The 23,991-nt window shown below is 34.5% G+C and overlaps 1 protein-coding gene across 9 annotated transcripts in view; it reads right to left on the bottom strand.

The window, feature by feature from the left end:
* LOC138693211 (uncharacterized) overlaps positions 1-23,991 on the bottom strand; it is a 693,974-nt gene that overhangs the window by 262,191 nt on the left and 407,792 nt on the right. Inside the window, exon 4 of one of the 9 annotated variants that reach the window (XR_011330248.1) lies at positions 4,467-7,560. The exons of the other annotated variants lie outside the window; for them this stretch is intronic. The gene's annotated coding sequence lies outside the window, so the exon portion shown is untranslated. Of the gene's footprint in view, positions 1-4,466; positions 7,561-23,991 lie in introns of those variants that run through there. 9 annotated transcript variants of the gene reach the window in all.

The following is a 23,991-nucleotide window of genomic DNA, read 5'->3' as shown; positions in this document are numbered from 1 at the left end:
ATCATCCGCATAGGCAAGAAGCTGATGTAACCCGTTCAATTCCAAACCCTGTCTGTTATCCTGAACATTCCTAATGGCATATTCTAGAGCGAAGTTAAAATGTAAAGGTGATAGTGCATCTCCCTGCCTTAGCCCGCAGTGAATTGGAAAAGCATCAGATAGAAACTGGCCTATACGGACTCTGCTCTACGTTTCACTGAGACACATTTTAATTAATCGAACTAGTTTCCTGGGAATACCAAATTCAATAAGAATATCATATACTACTTCTCTCCTAACCGAGTCAAATGCCTTTTTGACATCAATGAATAACTGATATACTGTACCCTTATACTCCCATTTTTTCTCCAATATCTGTCGAATACAAAAAATATGATCAATAGTCGATCTATTACGCCTAAAACCACACTGATGATCCCCAATAATTTCATATGCGCACGGAGTTAATCTTCTCAAAAGAATATTGGACAAAATACTCATGGCGTGTCTTCAAGTTGCGGATAGAGGAGACGGCCTCCAGATATAGAGGGTAGCTGCGAATACATTGAATAAGCAGTCGTGGACAGACGATAAGGGGTGGTCCTCCAGCTTGGTGGTTGGGCGAAGGGCTAACAACCCTTCACCGTAAAAAATAGCTTGTTATAAATCCCCACTTGTCACCTATATATGAAATTTCAAACCTAATGTAATTATTATCGTACTTTCTTTTCTTTACACACGGTTTAATTTTGTTGGATTGACACACATCACTAGAAGCTGAATGAGATGTTGACACAACACTAACTTGCGATTTTGTTAAACCCTGTTTTCCTTTCAAATTTCCACTTTACAGCTAGTTATCCATTTTAATGTGAACGGAAATGATTCTGATACACAACTGAAAACTTACTGCATTTGCCACAAGGAAAGAAGAAGTAGGCTTTTGTTGAAGATAAAAAATTAAATATAAGTTTGTTGAAATTCCACATTAACATCTAAAACCAAAGGCCTGGCCGCCATGTAACCGTTCCTTATTCGGGTCGCGGTACTGTTGTTGGTATCGTTAGAACACAAAGAAGCTGACAGACTAAATTTCCGTTGTAGCGAACTCAAATGCATTCCTAACGTTGTTACATAACCGTAAATCAGGCATTCTCGGTAAATATTAATTTATTGAGGAAATAATGTTACACATATGTAACAAAGGTCATTATAGGGTTAATTTAATTAAAATAATAATAATAATAATAATAATAATAATAATAATGTTATTATTATTATTATCATTATTATTATTATTAGTATTGTACATTCTTTTCTTTATTATTATTATTATTATTATTATTATTATTATTATTATTATTATGACAATGCCGCAGAAATTAAGGAAATAATAATAGATCTAACCTCGAAACCCGCCATTACGGGAAAGTTTTGGCGAACCCTTGAAATGTCTTGGGAACCCCCTGGGGGTTCGCGAACCACAGGTTGGGAAACGATGCTCTATTACATAGATGTCCATTGTAACTCGTACGAGATAACCCCTGGCGTAAGCAACCCGCAGCGCATATTCTCTAATGTCGTTTTATTATTTCATATGGAAAGTTATTGACCTTAGCAGAGCATGCTTGATGTACAATATCTCCTAGTTCTATAGGCGTTTGGACACCCATGCTCTATTATATTATAAATGATATACCTCCTGAGTCATTTAAAAGACTAATGGAAATGAACTTATTCATTTATTTTATTTTAAATCCAACACCAACAGAAGCAAGCTTCCAATTATAGGTGACTTACATTGATACGAGTACATATGTAAAATACATAATAAGAAAAAACAAAACAAACAACACAAACGAAAGAAAGAAAATACATAATAAATGCGAGAATATAATATTGCAGTTAATATAGTGCAAAATGTCAATATAATAATGCAAAATGCTTTAAAACTAAAGTAAAAAACATTATAATACACTTGTTCATAATTTAAATATCTAAGGAATTCTTTTTAATATTGCATTAAATTTTTCAACTGTTAAACTGAAATCTAATTGAGAATCACAGTTTAAAGACAGAGAGTTGTAAGTATTACACATTACAAACAATGGAGAGTTCTTGGAGAAAACAGTTCCAGGAATTGGAACAACAAAAGTTTGCCTATGACGTAATTCTGTTCCTTTTACATTGAACTGAAGGAATTTAAGAAAATCACAGTTATTCAATATACCGTTAACAGTCTTATAGAGTAAAATTTGACTATTTATCTATCGTCCAGGTTTTAAAGTTTTATAGGCCTAATTAAATTCAAAAAGTAACTGATTATATGAAATTTGCTATTAATAAGACGACATGTGATAATTTTATATGAAATTACAAGAATAATTAAATATAAATCAGTTGTCTTTGTGTTGAGACCTCTCACATTTTGGTATTAAATAGTGAAAGAGCTATTAATAATGCTCATAATATGCTTAAAAGGTCTTAAAAATAATTTAAAAATGTGCAAATTCTAAGATTTTAAGCTAACTTAGCTACATCGTCTATTTTTTTTTTCAAAATATGAATATTTCTATCCTCTTCTTGTCTCTTGAGTTTAATATTACAGGCATTATCAACTAATAGGTAGCCAAAATTTTTAAGTTTTTCATCTTACTAGCTTCACTGTAAATGTGCCTACGCAAACTTGTGAGACTGTGATTTATATATCTTACAGTGTATATTGTCATTATTAGAAAAGCCCACCCGATTAGCTTTTAGATTACGCTTAACTTTGCGCTTGTGAATAAATTGATCTTTGTCCATTCGTCGGACGAAATTAATTATTGCAGCAGATGGTTGACCGAGCGACTTTCCTAATCGTTGACAAGAATCTATCATTTGAGGCTGAATCTCTATGTCCAGCGCACATCCAATATTCTTAACTATTTCCAACAGATCAGTTGCGACTTCTCAAGGGGGTTGCAGGTTTGTACACCCCCCAGTAATGTTCCTAATCTCCCGGCTTTGTTACTATTAAAAATGTATTTATTTTTTTTTTTTTTTACAATTTTCATTCATGACTATCTGCAGCTGGCGTCTTGTTTTGTACGTCTGCAGGAGCCTCCGAGCCTCTAGGTTTGCAAAGATATTGAAAACCTATGGAAGGTAGTTTATAGAGATGTTCGGCTAATGCGGGGACAGGGGGTTAGAGGCGTGGTCTACTGCTTTCCTCATTGAGAACGGTTTGCCGCACTCCCTGACATGGACACCAACGTTAGTGCAGAAGAAACTAAATTCACTGGGAAAGTATCTGTTTCAACTAGACATTTGTCCGAAGTAATAAGCATGAAAAATGTATTCATTCGGCTTGTGCAATGAACAGTCGCATATTTCGCACATTACTTTCTCAATCTGCATCCACACAAACTGCACAATACATAAAGGAGCTTGTATTTTGCTTTAAAGTTGTAAGAGTTGTCATTCTTACAATAATTGCTGCTATCTCCCGACAGCCTACGAAAGCTGCATTTGAATTTTATGAACGAAAACGTTGGACTTGGTACTTGGTAGCATTCTGATGACGATTCTGTGCTCAAATGTTTTCCATGAGAGTAAATCGATATATAGATAGCTCCATCCACGACCCCGTCCACTTTTGGACTTTCTGTATAAATAGGTATGCTTGTATTTAGTCATTTTACTTATTAATTGTATATAAATAAGCTTTATATGTATGTTCCAGGTATACACGGTTTTAAACTTTAAAGTAAAGTATGTTTAACTCCTCTTCGATATCCATTGTGCACCACCATATTTTCAAACCACCAGCCGCCACTGCAACAGACGATGAAAGAGTAATGGAACGGAGAAAAACTCTCTCCGGCGCCGGGATTTGAACTCATAACGAGTGCACCTCAGCACATGTGTGGACTTCAGTCCTACGTTCATAGACATCTATGACGTAGTGCAGAGGTAGGTATCCGGTGTGGCTTAGTGGATAAAGCATCAGCACGGGTTCAAATCCCGGCGCCGAGAGAGTTTTTCTCCGTTCCATTACTCTTTCATCGTATGACGACGCAGAATATCTGCATGGAAATATCATATGTACTTCGGTACATTAAAATAATACCGTATATATATATTTCCAACAGATTTATATTAGCCATTTCAGGAATTCCAGGTATTTCAATTGAGTTTCGGTGTCCATATTGCTCCAAATCATCTAACTGAGCTTTCGTCTCCTCTAGATTATTTTTAGTGGCATGTTCTCTTTTTTTAAACCATCAATGGATGCTAACTGTGTATTAATCCTTTCAGCTTGTCGCTTGATTAGTTGTGAATTTTCATCCACCTTCTCATGTACTAAATCAAGTTATTCTTTCTAGGGTAGAATATTTATTGGCAAACTCGGTTTCCCTTCTCTCCACAAGGTTTTATATATATATATATATATATATATATATATATACTAGCTGTACCCGTGCGCTCCGCTGCACTTGTTAGAAATAAATATAAAGTGATTACAAAATTAAAATAGGACATCTGGTACAGGGAACATTCGAGTTTGATAGAAGAATAAATCGTTTAATACGTCACTTAATTTAAATTGTATTTAAATAATTAAAATGCGATCATTTTGGTCCAGAGACCACTCATTTAGTGCAATGATAATTCCTTTAACATGTTTCTTAATTGTTATTACATGCAAATAATTAAAATATGATCATTTGGTTCAGAGAACATCCGTTTTTGGTGCAATTTGGTCCCATAAAAATTTTGCTTGGAATGAAACATATCGGAAATCATTTTTAAAGAAACTTTTGTTATGTAACTTTAAAAAAAAAATCAATAATAAGCGAGATATTTCGGTTTATTTAATTCAGTCTCCCTTATAACCCCCTTTTAAACAAAGTATTTTGAATGGCATATAGCCTAAAATCTGTTACAACGAACTTAATTTATATTACAACGTTCATATAAATCGGTTCAGCCATTATCGCGTGAAAAGGTAACAAACATCCAGACAGACAGACATACAAACAAAAATTTAAAAAAGGGGATTTTCGGTTTCAGGATGGTTAATTAAACATGTTAACACCAATTATTTTTGGAAAATCGAAAATTACGAAAAAATTTTGGCTACAGATTTATTATTAGTATATATAATGTATAATATATATTGATTCAAAAGTCGCGCGACATAGGACATCTCCGTTACTAGTGTAAATACAAAAAATAGTTTCAAATAAATGCTTTAGATATTGATACGTGTAATTCATGTGCAAAATTTAAAGAAAATCGTGAGAGCCATTCTTGAGAAAATTGCAACAAACATGTTCGCGTTTCAAGTAAAGTACCAGTTTGGTTAGGGAAAACGCATCAAAAACTGAGGTGTCACATCTCTGGAGCGTACGAAACTTAAATTAGAAATGTGGTTTGGGTCGCCCGCCGTAATTAATAAATTCTGTTTTTTGTGTAGACAGGTGAGTAAGTGCTAGTTTCACAAGTGAACCGGGTAGCAACAATGTACACAATTCCTGACAGGGTGGAAATGGTTCTCATCCATGCGGGAGGCCTGTGTCTACGGGAAGCAGCAGAAGAATATCACAGACGGCATCCTGATCAACCTACCCCACATCACGGAAGCATTGGTCGTTTAATGGAATTGTTCAAGACAGCAGGCAGTATCCACGACAAAAAAAGTTCAGGGCGGTCTCGTACAGCAACAGGGGATGCAAACGCAGCTAGTGTACTAGCAAAGCCGGTAACCAGTCCATCACGGTCAACGAGGAAAGTGGTGCAAGAATGTGGTACCAGTCAAGCGTCAGTGTCCAGGATACTATCCGTCAATCATTTCCATCCCTATCGTATGGACTTTGTGCACGAAATGCATGGGGATGACACAGATATGCGGGTGCAGTTCTGTGAGTGGTTTCTTGAACGACGAACGTACCAGCCAAACCTTGAAGCTGATATTTGTTGGAGCGTTCCATTTGAACGGAACAGTGAATCGACATAACGCTGTGTGCTGGGCAACCGAGAACCCCTACATAGCTGCAGAGGCTCATAATCAGTTTGACCTAAGATTAAATGTGTGGTGTGGCATACACGGGGATATTGTCATCGATCCCGTGTTTCTGAACAACATGCTCACTCCTTCACTGTACAGATAGCATCTCGAGGCTACACTGCTGTCCTACTTAGATGATCTGACTCTAGAAAGAAGACGTGGGTTTTTCTTTCAGCAGGATGGAACACCACCGCATTTCAGATTGACAGTCCGCGAATTGCTGAATGAAGTTATCTCTGGGCGTTGGATCGGTCGCAGGGATTCAGTGGAATGGCCGCCTAAGTCACCAGATTTAACGCCACTTCACTTTTTTCTCCGGGGACATCTCAAGTCTGTAGTCTGCAGCCACAGGCCCCGAAAACTGCAGGAAAATATGAGGCGCAACCAGAAAGTAAGTTTCCCAATTTTCCCTTTGAAAGTAAACGTAATTAGCCGTGTCAATTGCGCATGCGTAACAGATCTATGACGTATCAATCATATGCCAGCCGGACAGGTCCCGCCTGGTGCCAGTAGCGTGGCAGCAGTGGTCCAAAATGGAAGCTCTTATTCCTTTTCCCGCCGCCTGCGTGGTTCGGTCGGTGATAAAGTTCTTTAATGCACAAAGCATTGCGCCAATTGAAATTCATCGGCAGCTCTGTTAGGTCTATGGGCCGAACATCATGAGTAAGCAGATGGTGCGTCGCTGGTGTAGGCAGTTTTTTTGAAGGTCGTCAAAGTGTCCATGATGAAGAGCGCAGTGGGCGACCGTCCCTCATCAATGATGATCGTGTTGAGCTGGTGCGGCAGTGCATCATGGAGAACCGTCGCTTCACGATTACGGAGCTGAGCAGCCATTTTCCGCAGATATCGCGATCCTTGTTGCATGAGATTGTCACTAAGCACCTGCTGTTCAAAAAAGTGTGTGCCAGGTGGGTGCCGAAAAACCTGACACCCGTACACAAAATGCAACGTTTAGGAGCAGCGCTGACATTTCTGCAATGGTATCACGATGACGGCGACGAGTTCCTCGATAGGATCGTCACGGGCGATGAGACTTGGATTTCGCACTTCACCCCGGAAACCAAGCAGCAGTCAATGCATTGGCGGCATAGTGGATCTCTGGTCAGGACGAAATTCAAACAGACGCTGTCGGTACGGAAAGTGATGTGCACGGTGTTCTGGGACAGGAAGGGCATTCTGCTCATTTACTTCCTTCCAAGAGGTGAAACAGTGAACGCTGACCGTTACGGTGAAACACTGCGAAAATTGCGACGTGCCATTCAAAACAAGAGGCGTGGAATGCTTACTGCAGGTGTTGTGCTCCTCCATGACAATGCTCGTCCACATACGGCTCGGCGCACAGCAGCTGTTTTGACGGAATTTGGCTGGGAGTTGTATGATCATCCACCCTACAGTCCTGATCTTGCTCCCAGCGATTTTCACGTTTTCTTGCACCTCAAGAAATTCCTGTCCTCCGGTGAGCGTTTTGGCAACGACGAAGAGCTGAAGCCGTCTGTCACACGCTGGTTCCATTCACAGGCGGCAGAGTTCTACGACAGAGGGATACAAAAGTTAATCCCACAACACGACAAGTGTCTCAATTCTGATGGTGGCTATGTTGGAAAATAGCTGGAACATTGCTGTACCTGTTGCCAATAAATGTTTTCCTGAAAGTGTGTTCTTTTTTTTAAAAAAATAGGGAAACTTACTTTCTGGATGCGCCTCATATCAGGAGAGAATGTACACAAATAACACATGCGGTGTTACGTAATGTGCGGAGCAGTTACCTCAACCGTGTATAGATGTGCCGTCAACAAAATGGCCACCAATTTGAACACTTAATCCATTAGTGTGCATGTGGAAAAAATACACAGGTCGTGAAAGTTCAAGTGATAAAATATTTCAGTTTGCCATTGTGTCTCTCAACTTACTCACCTGTCAACAGAAAAAAACACAATTTATTAATTACGGCGCGCGACCCAAATCACATTTCTAATTTAAGTTTCGTATCCTCCAGAGATGGTGGCACCTAAGTTTTGGATGCGTTTTCCCTAACCAAACTGGTACTTCACTTGAAACGCGAACATGTTTGTTGCAATCTTCTCAAAAATGGCTCTAACGATTTTCTTTAAATTTTGCACTTGAACTACACGTATCAATATCTAAAGCATTTATTTGAAACTATTTTTGTACTTACACTAATAACGGAGATGTCCTATGTCGCGCGACATTTGAATCATCCTGTATATACAGAGTGATTCATTATTACGTGTAAATACCTTGTGTGTGTAATGTAGAGATGAAACTAAGACTAAAAGGTTCTATACAACTTTTTCTCAAAACCTTTAATCTAGAGTTAACGCCATTTTGCGTGGAACTTGCGCTCTCAAACAAAGAAAGGGTAACACACCTAATGTAAACTAATTATCACTTTCGTACAGTGCAATTGGACTTCAGTACAAAAACAACCGAAGTCACTAAACCCATATCCTCGGTAGTCTACTTCTGCACGTTTTGTGAACTAAAACCAAACACAGTAAAGAATGTAAAGCAATTTCTTCTACACAGCACTGGAACTAACTTGAAAATATCGCTATTTCTACTCGTAATAAAACGGAAATAATTTACATTCAAGCCCAACAATGGACTAAATCTTTCAAATTGAACGTTTAGCAACAATGTGAAACGGCTAGTAGAACCATTTCACATTATTATTATTTTTAAATATTTTTTTTCTCAGTGTTCCCATTTCTGAACAATGGTATCAACCGGGTTTATATTTTCAGTCACTTTAAATACAGAGTGATTCATATAAAACTCATGATTTTCTTTATTCATTCATTTGAACAGGAATGTTTCATTTCTCTTTCAAGTTACGCCGGAGTTCTTAGAGTTTCATTCATGTCACGCGGAAGCTTTAGGTGTTTATGACGAGATGGCGCAGCGAAGCTGTTTCGAATACAGTGGCTGTATATAGACAGTGGCGACAAGAGTGTGTTAATTTTCATTGGTACCAGCGGCCATTATGCAGCAAAAATTTTGTGCTACATGGTACTAGATACGTTTTCCGCGTTATTTTTGCGACTGATTTGCAATATAAAAGGTAAGTATCTCATATTGTGCTTTATGCTTGTTTAACTTACAGGTTTATTCTTGATATAATTCATACTGATGTAGTGAAATAAGCTCATATACTTATGTTTTTAGATAAATATGCCTGGCTGTGCTGCCGTAGGATGCAGTAATTCAGCCAAGAAGGGCATGTTCATGAAGCGCTTCCCAAAAGATCCAGCAAGAAGAAAGGAATGGCATATTAAAATGAAAAGGGATCAAGTGGAAGCCAACTGATTATTCATATTTATGTGAGGTATGTATTAAAATATAATTTGTGGAAAATAATAATACAAACAGCCAACAGATGTCAGGTCTAAGTATGATATCAAAATATTTATTGTATAGATCTATTATGTTAATACCAATTTAATTTTGATTTATTTAGGTTCACTTCGCTCCTGATATGTGGGAAAAAACTGTATTGACGGCACACGAAAACTAAAATCGAATGCTGTACCAACAATCTTCTTTTTCTCACCACCATCAGCAATGAAACGAAAACCTCCAATCAAGAGAAAAGCTTCAGCTCCAAAAGCCACCAAATCTTCGTCAAGTAAGTAAATTGCTTTCCATTAAAAATATTTTGAAAAGGTCATTTTCATTTTAATATTCATATTGTTAATCCGATAAGTTATATGCCTAATTACTACTATTAATCACGTATGTGTAAATTACATTTCATTAAAAATACATAAATCTAATGTCATTCTATACACATTACAATACATTATTATATTTTTGTGTATTTTAAAGGGATATTTTAAAATTTAAATTATCTTCTAGTATACCGGTACCTTAAAATTTTAATATAAAACTTAGATTTAAACTGATGACACCTAGCAATGTAAATGGCGAAAACGTTTAATTAAACATTACATACTAATGTTACGTTATTTGGCGGAAATATAATATAGGCCTACACATAAATAATTAATAATAATAATCTTATATAAATTTCAGTACCCAATTTCTTAATACTTGTTGCCCCTTATGTATGAACACATAAGTTGCTTTACATTAACTTAACCTCCCTGTAAGTACTATTTGTTATTACTGTGTATTTAATTGGTTTTAATGTTAAACGCCACACAACAGACACAAAATTATATTCTGAATTAGGCTGAGATATAGTTAACACGACGCATTTTCCACTGACCTTAGTGGTTTCAGCTGACGTCATTTATTTATTTGTGTTTATAGTCCCAATCAGGGGGTGTGAAAGCCTCCTTCATCCAACAAACAGAAAATTACATTCGAAATTAGGCTAAGACATAGCCAATATGAAGAATTTTCCACTGACTTAGCTGCTTCCAGAAGTGCCCTCTGATCTGGTGCCTTCTATTGATGTGCATTTACAAAGAACATAAAATATTAAGTGAATATTTTCAAATTAGTCTACCAAATCCCTTCATAACGTATTGGTAGAGCATCTGTCTATAAATCGAAAGGTTTTTGGGTCGATTCCCAGTGACTGCACATAAGGTAAATTGAAATGTATTAAGATTAAATATGAGATGAAAAATATAAGTAAGGGGTGGTGTAAGCAGGATAAAAAATAGATAAAGTAATAAGAAAAAGGAGAGGAAGAGAGAAAGAAAAAGATGAATTAAAAAAGAAACAATACAAAATTATACAATTTCTTACAGACATAGCAAGGTAAGTGCGAAAACGACATAGGAACATCGACTGGTACTAGGAAATTACATAAATTTCAAACAACACTGTTGGCTTAGAGTCCTTCCTCATTAAGGAAGAACAAAAAATGATGTCATATGAAGTGAACTTACAGAATAATTATGTAGTCAGTATATGTTTGCCATGAAGAGGTATGACTCCCTTTCTCAATTTACCTCTACATTTGTATTCGGTAGCAATAAATTTCCCCTTCATCTGACAGATACACATAGAAGGAAGAAGGCTGCAGATTTTATCTTAAACTTTTATTACCTATTTTAATGCGTTCTATTGTATAATTCAAAATCAAACTTGTTTTGCCTGTTTAGGTCCAGTTCTAGATTCTCAAGTGGTTCCAAAAAATATGGCAGTTTCTATTGGCAGTGGTGCTGAATTACAACCGTCTTCATCACATGCAGCATCATCTTGTGAAATTTCAACTCCTGAGTCTTCTGCATCAAGTGAGGACAGTGACAACTGCTGTGAGACTGAACAAGCCATACATGAAGAATCAACTACAAAACTGGCAAGGTATGAGAAACTATATTTAAAAGAAAAAAGGAAGGCTGAAAACTACAAGAAACTTTTAAGGAATTCAACCAGAAGATTAAAAAACATGAACAAATGTAGTGTTGAAAATGATCTTTCTTTTGTAAATAAGACTTTTAATAATGATCAGATTATTTCATTACAAAGAAAGCAACGAGGAAAGACGAACATGTTTGTGAAATGGTCAAATGTGACTATTACCAAAGCCCTAAAGCTGAAATTTATTTGTGGTGGAAGTGGATATGAGGAACTGCTCAAGCAAGGCTATCCATTGCCTTCTGTACGTACTTTGCAGAGAAGATTACAGAATCTCAAATTTGATAGTGGGATTTTACATGAAGTTTTTGAATTTCTTAGAATAAAAGTGGAATCCTTCGAATCTCATGAAAAGGACTGTGTTTTAATATTAGATGAAATGGCTATCACTTCAGGGAATGTATATGACTGCTCCTTAAGCAAATACTTTGGGAATGTAACACTGCCCGAACACTCAGGCATGGCAACTCATGTTTTAGTTTTTATGTTAGGTGGTGTAATTACACGGTGGAAACAAGTAGTTGCCTATTATTACACCAGTGATTCAGTAAATGGTGCTGTTTTTCATGACATCATCGAATGTATCTTTCAGAAAGCTGAAGAGTTGCAATTGAACATTTTAAGTGTAACATCTGATATGGATTCTTGTAACCAAGCACTATGGAGGGCTTGGGGTGTAACAGCAGGCAGATATTCTGAGATCAAGTGCACAGTTGCCCATCCACTGCATTCGGATAAAGTTGTATTTGTCTTTGCTGATGTGTCACATTTATTTAAAAACATTAAATCAATGTTCATATCGAATAAGGTGATTAGAATACCCAATGATAATAAAGAGAAACAAAAGCTACCCACAAATGAAGTTCTGGCAAGCCATATTTATGAAATAATTGCACATGAAAAAGAGCATTCTTTTAAACTGGCACCAAAACTATCAGAACGAGACCTGTTCCCAAGTCACTTCGGCAAGATGAAAGTGTGTACATCAACAAATGTGGTAAACCATACTGTAAGCACTGCTCTGAAATTTCTTGCTGAAGAACTTGATAAACCTGCTTACTTAACTACTGCATGGTTTTTGGACCAAGTAGAAAGATGGTTCCATTTAATGACCTCTAGACATCCATCATGTGCTTTAAGTAAATTTAATTTAAATGTTTACAGAGATTCCATAGCATTCTTAAAAGATTTTATGGATCTTTTTTGTAATATGGAAGTTGGTCAGAAAAAAATTTGGAAACCATCTCAAACTGGTGTCCTAATTTCAACGCAGGCCATGTTAGAATTGCAGGCTAATTTATTGGAAGACAGACAGTACAAGTTTCTTTTAACTAGCAGGTTTTCTCAGGACTGTTTGGAAAATCTTTTCAGTGTGCTAAGAAGTAAACAGTGTGTTCCAAATGCAGTTCAGGTTAAAAATAACCTCAAGTTGATCTGTGTGTCACAATACTTACGAAATGCATCTCGTATTAGCTACGAAGAAGATGACAGGGAATTTCTTTCTGGATTCTTGGACACATTACATGAGGTAAAGCCTAAGTCTGAAGAAGTAGAAATTTCTGCAGAAGTGAATCATCCTATGGCAAGTCTCAATTCTAGTGAACTGAATTCCTTATATAATGTATCTGGTTATATCGTTCAGAGTATCCAGAAAACATCAAAAACATGTTCAACATGCATATCTGCTGTGGGCTCTAAAACGCCTATGTATGAAACATTTACCAGGTTCACAAACTTTCAATGCTTCAGGGAAGACACACAATTTTTCTGTTCAGAGGAAACATTTCAATTCTTTGTTGAAATGGAAAATATTTTTGTAATGTTCCTTCCAAGTGTTTCTGCACAAGATGTAAATTTGAAACAATTCTACTTTAAGGAGACGAGTAAATTAGAGCTGAACATACCTGACTGTCATGAACTGAAAACTAAAATTATTAGCAGATATATTGTATACAGACTGAAAATTAATTCTAAAATGTGTAAACCAGCTACTAATACCTATGCAAGTAAATCCATTGCTGGACATTCACTGTAGTATAATTTAACACTAATAATTCTGGTATTGTATTCAAATGTATTTATTTTTATTGTGTACATTTTATTGAATTCTCTGTTTCTGATTTTATTATGTAGCTTAAATCATATATTCTTGTAACTTAACATTAATAGATTATGTATTGCAGTGTGTTTACTTTTATTTCTATTGTGTACAATTTTTCAATAGTCTGTTTCTGATTTCAATGTATTTGATAGTAATTTAACATTAATATGTATTCCACAGTGTGCATTTATTTTTATTGTGTATATTGGATGTTATGTTTTATTTAACGACGCTCGCAACTGCAGAGGTTATATCAGCGTCGCCGGATGTGCCGGAATTTTGTCCCGCAGGAGTTCTTTTACATGCCAGTAAATCTACTGACATGAGCCTGTCGCATTTAAGAACACTTAAATGCCATCGACCTGGCCCGGGATCGAACCCGCAACCTTGGGCATAGAAGGCCTATTGTGTATATTTCATTCAAGGGTTGCAAAGGGTAGTGATGTGCATTCTATAACCTCTCCTACTCAATTCCCATCCTCACCTTCTCGTGGTGCACCCTGTTCTAAGAAATGAGGCTCTGGGGACCGAGTCATGGCGGTGTAACCATTTCATCTTATACGGAGGAAATGCAGTATACACCAGTTTGTCAGAAGCTGTGAAGTGATAGCCCTACCATAGGACTTGCCTCCTCCTTCCTTGCAACTAGTTGGAGGAAATCATTATGTTTGCAAGTCTACAAATATAATTTTGTAGATCGTTGTTATAGCACTATGGCCTGTTAGAATGATATTTTATTAAATTCTCTGTTTCTGATTTTATTATGTAAATCATTTTCGTTTGTAACTTAACACTGATAATATGTAATTACTTATATCTAATATGTTTTTTTTATGTTTGGCTATGAAGTAAGTTTTACTCCTATTCAGTGTAAGAGAAAACCTTATGGTCTTAACTGTACCAGGTTAAATAAAACCTTTCCTCGTCGTCATTATATTTGCAGCTTTCACATGGTCTTTTTTTTTTTTTCCACTGCAGTATGCCATTTCCTTGGTATGCATGCCTAACTGAAAACTTGCATATTGCAGTGAAAAAAAAGATTAAATGTAACAAGCAAATACAATAATAGCATTATTATAGGAGGTGTCATGTAACTATAATGTTCACCACTGTTACTAGAAGATTTTGCATAGGCCTGTTTGTATAATTATTAATTCCTCACGCCTTCTATTCTGTAGGTGAATTTATGACATTCAACAACACTTCATGAAATTGATATTAAAACTATGTGTTGTACAAGTAAACTATATTGTAAACCTCTTCTGTATGTATTTCAACTAGACTAAATTAAGAGTTTACAGTAGTATTAAGTTTCTTTGACTTGTTCCATATTCTAGCTGTGAAGCAATGTATGAATACCATGGAATGTTAATAAATACAATATAATACAATACGTTTACTGTGTAATGTATTGTCAGCATAATTTTCCAGGTACCATTCACAATATTTAAAATGCTATGAGAGTTGACATGTATGCTGTTTACTTTGATTCATTATGACTTCTGTTATTGTTTTGTATTTCCGAAAATGTATTGAAATAAAAAAAATAATTAATTAAGTGTACCGGGAAATACAGATATTAAAAGTGTATCCGTACCAACATACTTTTCCCTTTCTCATGTGTAAAAGTGATATGTTGATTTTATGTCATTTTTCCAGCTCAGTTTATATTTAGACATTGGAAACGGGAGACCTCTCAAGAAACTTTCTCAGGTACGAAATATTAATGCTAGAAACTCCAATTAGATTAAATTAAAGGATAGGGACTCAATTTCCAGATATATTAAAAGTTATATCCATATAGCCTCTGCTTGACTTTGCAACAACATGGCGGATGGGCGGAGCTTAAGCTGCCTTGTCGTCACTGTCTATATACAGCCACTGTAGTTTCGAACAGAGTCCGTGGATGTAGCAGAATAGAGCAATCACGGAGTCGGCCGCCAATGTTATTCAACACGCGTGAGATAGAAATATTTAAAGTAAAACTCAGATATTTTTAATTTGAAGGACAAAAACTTCTAAAGGATCTTCTTACATTTTAGAACATTATTGTCAGTCACAGTAACGGCTCATACATATTTAATGACTAGTGCCAAAATCAGTGGTAGATCCAGGATATCCTAAGGGGGAGGGTAACTCTTTTTCCTACTATTTCCTCCCTGGATCCGCCTATGGTCTAAACCATAGACAAGAAATAAGCAATAATAATAATAATAATAATAGTATTAATAATAATAATAACAATAATAATAATAATAATAATTAGAGACGAGAATTCCATGCAAATGCATGTTTTTATAGGAACACATGTCATAGCTCAAACTTAGTACTTATCCATTTCATTACTTTCCGGTTCCATATATGTGTACTTTTCCCGTGCATATTTGCATGTATTCGACTTTTTAGGGATAAAAACATGCATAATGCATATTTAGGTAACTTTTAGATTAATAATGCATATAATATACATTACATTCAGTTTAAATGCATGTTTTAATGGTTTTGTGTGGACACCTCAGTTTCTCGATTTTATGTTCCATATTTTAGCTTCAGGAATCAGGATTGAAGAAGAAAAAGAAAAAGAAACTAAATAACAGAAAAATTAAATAAAATGTTAAGATTTTCACAATAAGGTGTTAGAGGACCTTTCCCTGGACGGAAGTCCACTTTTACAACAATTTACCCACGACCCTCTATACACTGCGTGTCATAAATGAATTTATTACGTTGGATATTTTGAGAATAGGCCTAGTAAGTAGAGAGGAAATATAGAGGGTTCAAGGAAATTGCCGACAAATAATTTAGGTCAAAAGCATCCTCTTTCAGGGAGGTTATAATTCTCTTCCTTTTCTAGTACTAATAGCAATTTAGATTCTTCTAAAATTGTAATCATCGTTAAACTGTGTTTGCTGTGTGTGAATATCGTAAGTTGGTGATGTGCTTGTTTATTCTGTTTGCGCGTGTTTATGTGGTTCTAATATGTTTCCAATTTAAGGATTCCAAAAGTGTACTCTTTGCACAGTGGATTACTATAAAGGAAAAGATTTTATTAGGTCAGATGAGGATGTCGTATTTTGCGACTATTGGAGTAAAGATTTAAGCAATGCTAATCTGTTTCCGAACATTTTATATGACAATTGTTCTTTGTAAAAAAAATTTAAAAACTTCTTTAAAATTAAATTACGATGTCCATTTTTAACTCGTACCTAGGTAACCGTAAGGTCTATTATAATTTCAGATGAAATGTACTAAAAAATTTCAAGTCGACCAGCATGTCGCATCTGTTTCACATATTGCAAGAATGCAACAAAAGAAAGAATCTGCAAATAATTTCATAGATCCCTCAGTTATGCCTGTGGGAAAGTGGATGTAGCGGCGAAAAACAAATTGGACAGGGTCATAAATGCTAACCTGGACTGGGATTCTTTTGTTCAGTGAAGAAGGTAATTTGTGGCGAAAACATGAATGAAGAATTTGACCTGACATTGTCACAAATATGTTCATTCAAGTTTAAACCCGTAACTTCTTGCAATATAGAGAGGTCATTCTCTGCCTACAAAAACATATTGACTGACAAGTGCAGGAACCTCATAGAAACCAATTTAAAAATGTTGTTAGGTTTTTAACTGTGCAAAAAAAAAAAAAAAAGTGAAGTGAAATAAGACATTTGAAACAAAAATAAAAGTGCATATTTTAATGTATTTTTCGCTTGATCATGCATATTTTATTGGGATTTTATAGTGCATGAAATTCTCGTCTCTAATAATAATAATAATAATAATAATAATAATAATAATAATAATAATAATAATAATAATAATAATAATAATAACTCACTCACCAAAATTTATACAACTGGAGCACTTGAGCACTTTTGTTGACCAGATTAATATGCGCGATAGATAAAACCCATTCGCCGATTCTTCTGACTTGAAAAAAAATCCATCATTTTTTTGTTGAAGTTGTCTATTTTGCAAACAAAACTCCTCAGATTCATCGTGCCCTCTTAGTGCTAAATCTAGTGCCCCACAAAATCATATGCAATTTATTATTAAATTTAACACATATCTGTTTTTATCAACTTGCTCGTTGTGTTTTGCAATCGCGAGTCTGTAGTGTGAATTTAACTGATTTTCAATGTTAGCTTTACCCAGCATAGACAAACTGAAGACGTTATTCATATTAACCTTTGACTTATGATGTGTTTTTATTTTACCCCATAAATGTACTAAATCTGTCATACCCACTTTTGACCAGCTAAGTTCACCTCCGAACAGAACACACGGGAAACAGAAGAACCCATTTTTCACATCACATCCACACAGCCAGTTGCTTTTTAAATAAATATCTGGGTTGAATTTGCGAGATCTGTTACCTTTAGCACTTTGCCGCTTTTGATGAATATTTAAGTGCGGTGTAGGTCTGCCTAATTCTTTAACACGAAGTTTGTTTTCATATGTTGATGTTAAAAACGAAGATTTCAATAAAGCGCCAACCGAATTCATTTTTTCACAGTACACAACACGATAACACGAGCACTATTACGATGACAACACTTAATATGTTCACACTACAATTGGTACTGTTGTAGAAATAATAAAGTGAAAACTTTCTCAAGCAAGTTTTCAAGAAACCGGGAGAGATTTTATTATCTTATTGTTGCAGTCTTCGCTCTAAGATACTTGTTCCGACAAAGTGGAAGGACAGACAGAGCGAGAGGTAGTAAGGGATCGGCGTAGAAAATGGGGATGTATACAGTTTTACAAGCATTGCAAAAGCCAGCGGCAAATTGTGCCTGGCATATTTTAGATCATGCTTTAGATGCTGAAAAGGACTAGCAAACATGAAGATTGCGTGCGCATCCCATTATATTTCTTATGGGATGTAGTGCCTGGCACAGATGCATCCTCCAAACACTGGTTACAACGTGTTTCGCTGCAAAGATCATATTGACGGTAGAGATTGTATAAGTGTAACTTGATTCTCTCAAGTTTTGAGCGGAAAATATGAATTCTCCTTTTCCTTCTGTATTCTGGTAGTGCCATGGCACAACGGCACTACCTCTAAAGCCGCCCCTGGTCAGTCAATATACTAATGTATAAAAACTTCATTACAGCATAAATACACATTTAAGTGTTCAATACACTTCATACACATCACAATTATAGGTATTACAGCAACATGAACTTTATAAATTACAAGTAATGAATGAAAACAACAATGTTTCAAATAAAAAAAAAACAATAAATCTAAACATTTCCAAATGCATTCCTCGTGCAAACTCTCCGGCTTCCGCATATAAGGGGACACTATACTGAAATTTCCCGACGTTCCTTATTTTTAAAAGTCACAACAGTGAAATCAATAACAACCATACTTACGAAGCTAGATTCACCAAATTTTTATCACTGGTATATCTACTTAATTGTAACAAGTGTACAAAATTTCATCCGCCTATGATACGTGGTTTGCATTTTATTAATTAATTGATTAAAATATTGAACCGCTTTATATAAAAAGTAGCTTGCACTACAACTGACATTATTTTAAGTGATATTCACTTATATGGATCCTTACATACATGGAATCAAAGTTTACTATAGGGTTTTGTTGTAAAGTTAATCAGTAAGTTACTAGAATTTTTTATTATAAAATAAAAAATAAAACAAATTAATACTTACTTACTGGCTTTAAGGAACCCGTAGGTTCATTACCGCCCTCACATAAGCCCGCCATTGGTCCCTATCCTGAGCAAGATTAATCCAGTCTCTACCATCATATCCTACCTCCCTCAAATCCATTTTAATATTATCCTCCCATCTACATCTCGGCCTCCCCAAAGATCTTTTTCCCTCCGGCCTCCCAACTAACATTCTATATGCATTTCTGGATTCGCCTATACGAGGTACATGTCCTGGCCATCTCAAACGTCTGGATTTTATGTTCCTAATTATGTCAGGTGAAGAATACAATGCGTGCAGCTCTACGTTGTCTAACTTTCTCCAATTCTCCTGTAACTTCATCCCTCTTAGCCCCAAATATTTTCCTAAGAACCTTATTCTCAAACGCCCTTAATCTCTGTTCCTCTCTCAAAGTGAGAGTCCAAGTTTCACAACCATACAGAAGAACTGGTAATATAACTGTTTTATAAATTCTAACTTTCAGATTTTCTGACAGCAGACTAGATGACAAAAGCTTCTCAACCGAATAATAACAGGCATTTCCCATATTTATTCTGCGTTTAATTTCCTCCCGAGTGTCATTTACCTATATTTCTTACTGTTGCTCCAAGATATTTGAATTTCTCCACAACTTCGAAAGATAAATCTCCAATTTTTATAATTCCATTTCGTACAATATTCGTACAATATGTCACGAGACATAATCATATACTTAGTCTTTTCGGGATTTACTTCCAACCCTATCGCTTTACTTGCTTCAACTAGAATTTCCGCGTTTTCCCTAATCGTTTGTGGATTTTCTCCTAACATATTCACGTCATCCGCATAGGCAAGAAGCTGATGTAACTGGTTCAATTCAAAACCCTGTCTGTTATCCTGAACTTTCCTAATGGCATATTCTAGAGCGAAGTTACAAAATAAAGGGGATAGTGCATCTCCTTGCTTTAGCCCGCAGTGAATTGGAAAAGCATCAGTTATAAAAAATTTATAGTGATTTACCCATTCAATGTACAGCAAATTTCAAAAGTGATGTTTGTTCCTATAAGTATATAAAGAATCATGTAAGTGAATATCAATTTAAAATAATGTAAACTGTGGCGCAAGGGAATTTTTGCATAAATCAATTCAATACTTTATTATGTTATTAATAAAATGTAAACCACTTATCATAGAGGAACGCAATTTAGTCCATGTGTTATTATGAACCAGATGTACTAGTGATAAACATTTTGTGAATTTAGCTTTAAAAATATGAAACTTAGTAATTTAAGTATAATGTCCCTAAGGATACACTATTGTGAGATTTTGTCTTTTTTTTTGTCAAAAATTGATCCTTTGTTTTATCTTTAAAATTTGTTTATGGTCTAAAGATGCCTTCTGCCAATTTTCATGGCCATACAACCGATGTATCAGCTGTTTAGGGTCACATTTTTAAAAAGACTGCGCGCTCTGACTGTTAATTTAAATGCTCCGTCCACGCCCTCCACTCTGAATTCTGTGACCATTTTGGAAATTACGCTGTAATTCATGCATTATTTATTATATTCGATTTCTGATTGAGCCAGTATAGGTTCTCGACTTCTCGAAATAGTTCTTCATAGAATCCAGTAGATGTTACTTCAAAGGCTGCTTTCCTTTGAAAGATATTCAGTTAGAAAGGAGAGCACAATTCTTGTCTAAAGGAAAATTCCACTTGTTGCTAGTAGCCATAACAACGTATTTTCCATGCTTTGTTTTTGTTTGTGATAAAAGAAATATTTGCAATTTTCTTACAGTTTTATTGTAAGTGTTATAATATTGTCTACAGTCTATAGTGATTTGTAAATAATATTTATTTAATATAGTGTTTTCATAAGTTTACATAGATTATTTAGGTACTAGTATAGGTTAGGTGTGCACAGCGCGGTAGTGTATATAAGGGTAACTTCTGTATATACGAGTAATATGCTAGGTCTATATATTTCAAAATGCCTAGAAAATAAAAAAAGGTAGAGACCTGGTTCCTTATTATCATCCCAAACTTTGAAGTCAATTTTCTGCACTTTAATTTTCTGTAAATTTTGCATTGCTAAAAATGCTACTCTTTCTACAGATTTTACACTACATGCATGACTTTTTTGTAGAGGTTTTCGAAAATGTTCTTAGCAAAACTTACTATCAGGACTATACCTAACACTCATATTTTTGTTGTTGTTCTTTAGTCAACTGTCCGAAAAAAGGTTTGAGCCTCATTAGTAACACCAATTAGGCATCACTTATGAGACAACTAGGCCAGGAGATAATGGGTTATGATGACCAGTTCTTTTCCCCCTCCAATGCATACTTCACCGATTAGCTGCATATTCCACTAAACAGACTTCAGATGCATACAAACAACTATTCTTTCTCTGATACATATCGTCAAGTGAGATGCACTGTCTGATAATATACATAGATATCAACCAGAATCTCAATAAGAGGTATTGTTTTAATATTAATTTCTTTATGCTCGAGTTGAATTTTTTTCTGTTTTTACACTTTTAGTGCATTAAGTATTTTTAATTAATTTTAGTAAAATAAAAAGATGTACAGTAAGTTTTGTTTCTAACACGTATTAGACAAAACTTCAGACCAAAATAGTAGCAATTTTTGACAACCTAAATTTATGCAATTTAAAATTACAAAACTGTTAATAATTTGTACATATCTGCACCAAATGATATGAGACTTTGTACAGAGACTATTAATATACAGCAGGACAATTTTGCAAAATTTCAGAGATCTACCTAAAGTAGTTTAGAAAATTGAAATTTCACATCAGTCTACCCTTAATAGGGTTTCTAGTTTCTACGGTCTTTGTATTTCCCAATCGAGCCAAGCAACAAACAAACAAACAAACAGACAAACAAGTAAACAAGCAAACAAACAAACAGTTAAATGAATATATAAATAAATGAATAAATAGATAAATGAATGAATGAATGAATAAATGAATGAATGAATGAATTAATTAATTAATGAGTGAATGAATGAATGAATAAATGAATGAATTAATTAATATAAAATGAATGAATAAATGAATGGATGAGTGAATGAATGAATAAATCAATGAACGACTGAGTGAGTGAACGAGTGAATGAACGAACGAGCGAGCGAACGATCGAACGAACAAACAAACGAGTGTGTGAGTGAGTGAGTAAATAAATAAATAAAATAAAATAAAATAAAATAAAATAAAATAAAATAAAATAAAATAAAATAAATACAATGTTGTCTCAAAAGAATGAATTCAAAACTTTCACAAATATATTATTAAGGCATTCTGGCAAATAGAAATTAGGATTAAATTCAGAAATGCTTGGTTTGAAAAGGAGAAGATGGTAAAAATTTGACATTGGTACGTGATTTGGATTTCTTTTATGTATTCAAATTCTCATTCAAATTTATTCACAATTTACATTTGAAATGATTACATATGAATAGATATCCGAAATGAGCATATGCTCGAGCTCGGGTACAGTCCAGTAGTCTACATAAATTTTACAGAGATCAATAGTAATGTTAATGATAGAAATAATAGTAATAATAATAATAATAATAACAATAATAATAATAATAACAACAATAATAATAATCATCATCATCATAGAATAACCGTGACGGAGATGATACAAAGATAGTAATACAAAATAATTAATAATAATAATAATAATAATAATAATAATAATAGTAATAAAACAAAAATATTTACAATAATAAAATAAATACTAAGACGGTACAATCATTGGAAGTTAATGCTGAAAAACAAAATGTCTACGAGTCAAAATGTTCATTATTACCAGGATAAATACAAATAATATTGAAATATATTAATCAAGTTTCAGTTATAGATCTCTCCTTTTGTGCAAGAGGTATCATATCAAAATATTTTATGAATGGCGGGGAAAATATAAATTTCAAGAACTCTCTATTGGCAGAGATAGTGACAAGTACAATCAAGTGTATCTGTGGCGATGCTAAGAAATCATTTATTGGAGATATACACTGTTATTAATTAAGAAAATGATCTATTTATATTTATTACAATGTTTTATCTTATAGGTTACATGCACCAGATAAATACAATACATATTAAAAAAATATAATGCTAGTAACACTTAAAATATTAATAAAATTTATCAAATATCATACAAACATTTTCACTTTATTTTTAAACTTAAGAATGTGTAAATTGCTTAGGTCTGAATTAATTTTCAATACTGAATTTTATAGTCTTGGTCCATAATTCCTACTGTGTCTTAATCCAGCTGTAGTATGGCATTTAGGTTCTGCCAAAAGAGTTAGGATATTTCTTCTGGTGTTATGTATATGTTTTTCAGTTATAAAATTCATTCGATTTTTGTGAAAATAAGTTAGTAGGCCTACTGTATGTTTATATATTTGCTCAAGTTTTAGTACTTGGAATTCAGAATAAATAAATTGTGTCGAATAATCAAGTAGTTTATGCAGAAATCTTTTGATGATACATTTTTGTAGTAATATTAATGGAGTTAGGATAGTATTTGTTATTCCACCCCATCCTATTATTCCGTATTGAATGACTGATTAAAACAAGGCTAAATAACAACACGAAGAACTTAGATAGGAATATATTCACGAATGGTTACAAAGTTGTGAATTGTTTTCCGTAACCTATTACATAAATATGTTACATGTTTATTCCATCTTAAATGTTGATCAATGACAACAACTAAGTATTTTACGTGCGTGGATTCTGTCAAGGTAGAGCAATTGCAATCAATCAAGTTTATGTTATTGCAATTGTTTATTTTTAAATTTGTATCCTT

Source organism: Periplaneta americana, chromosome 17 (assembly GCF_040183065.1).
Source record: "Periplaneta americana isolate PAMFEO1 chromosome 17, P.americana_PAMFEO1_priV1, whole genome shotgun sequence".
In the NCBI taxonomy this organism is placed as follows: Eukaryota; Metazoa; Arthropoda; class Insecta; order Blattodea; family Blattidae; genus Periplaneta; species Periplaneta americana.
This window is presented reverse-complemented; position numbering and strand designations above follow the sequence as displayed.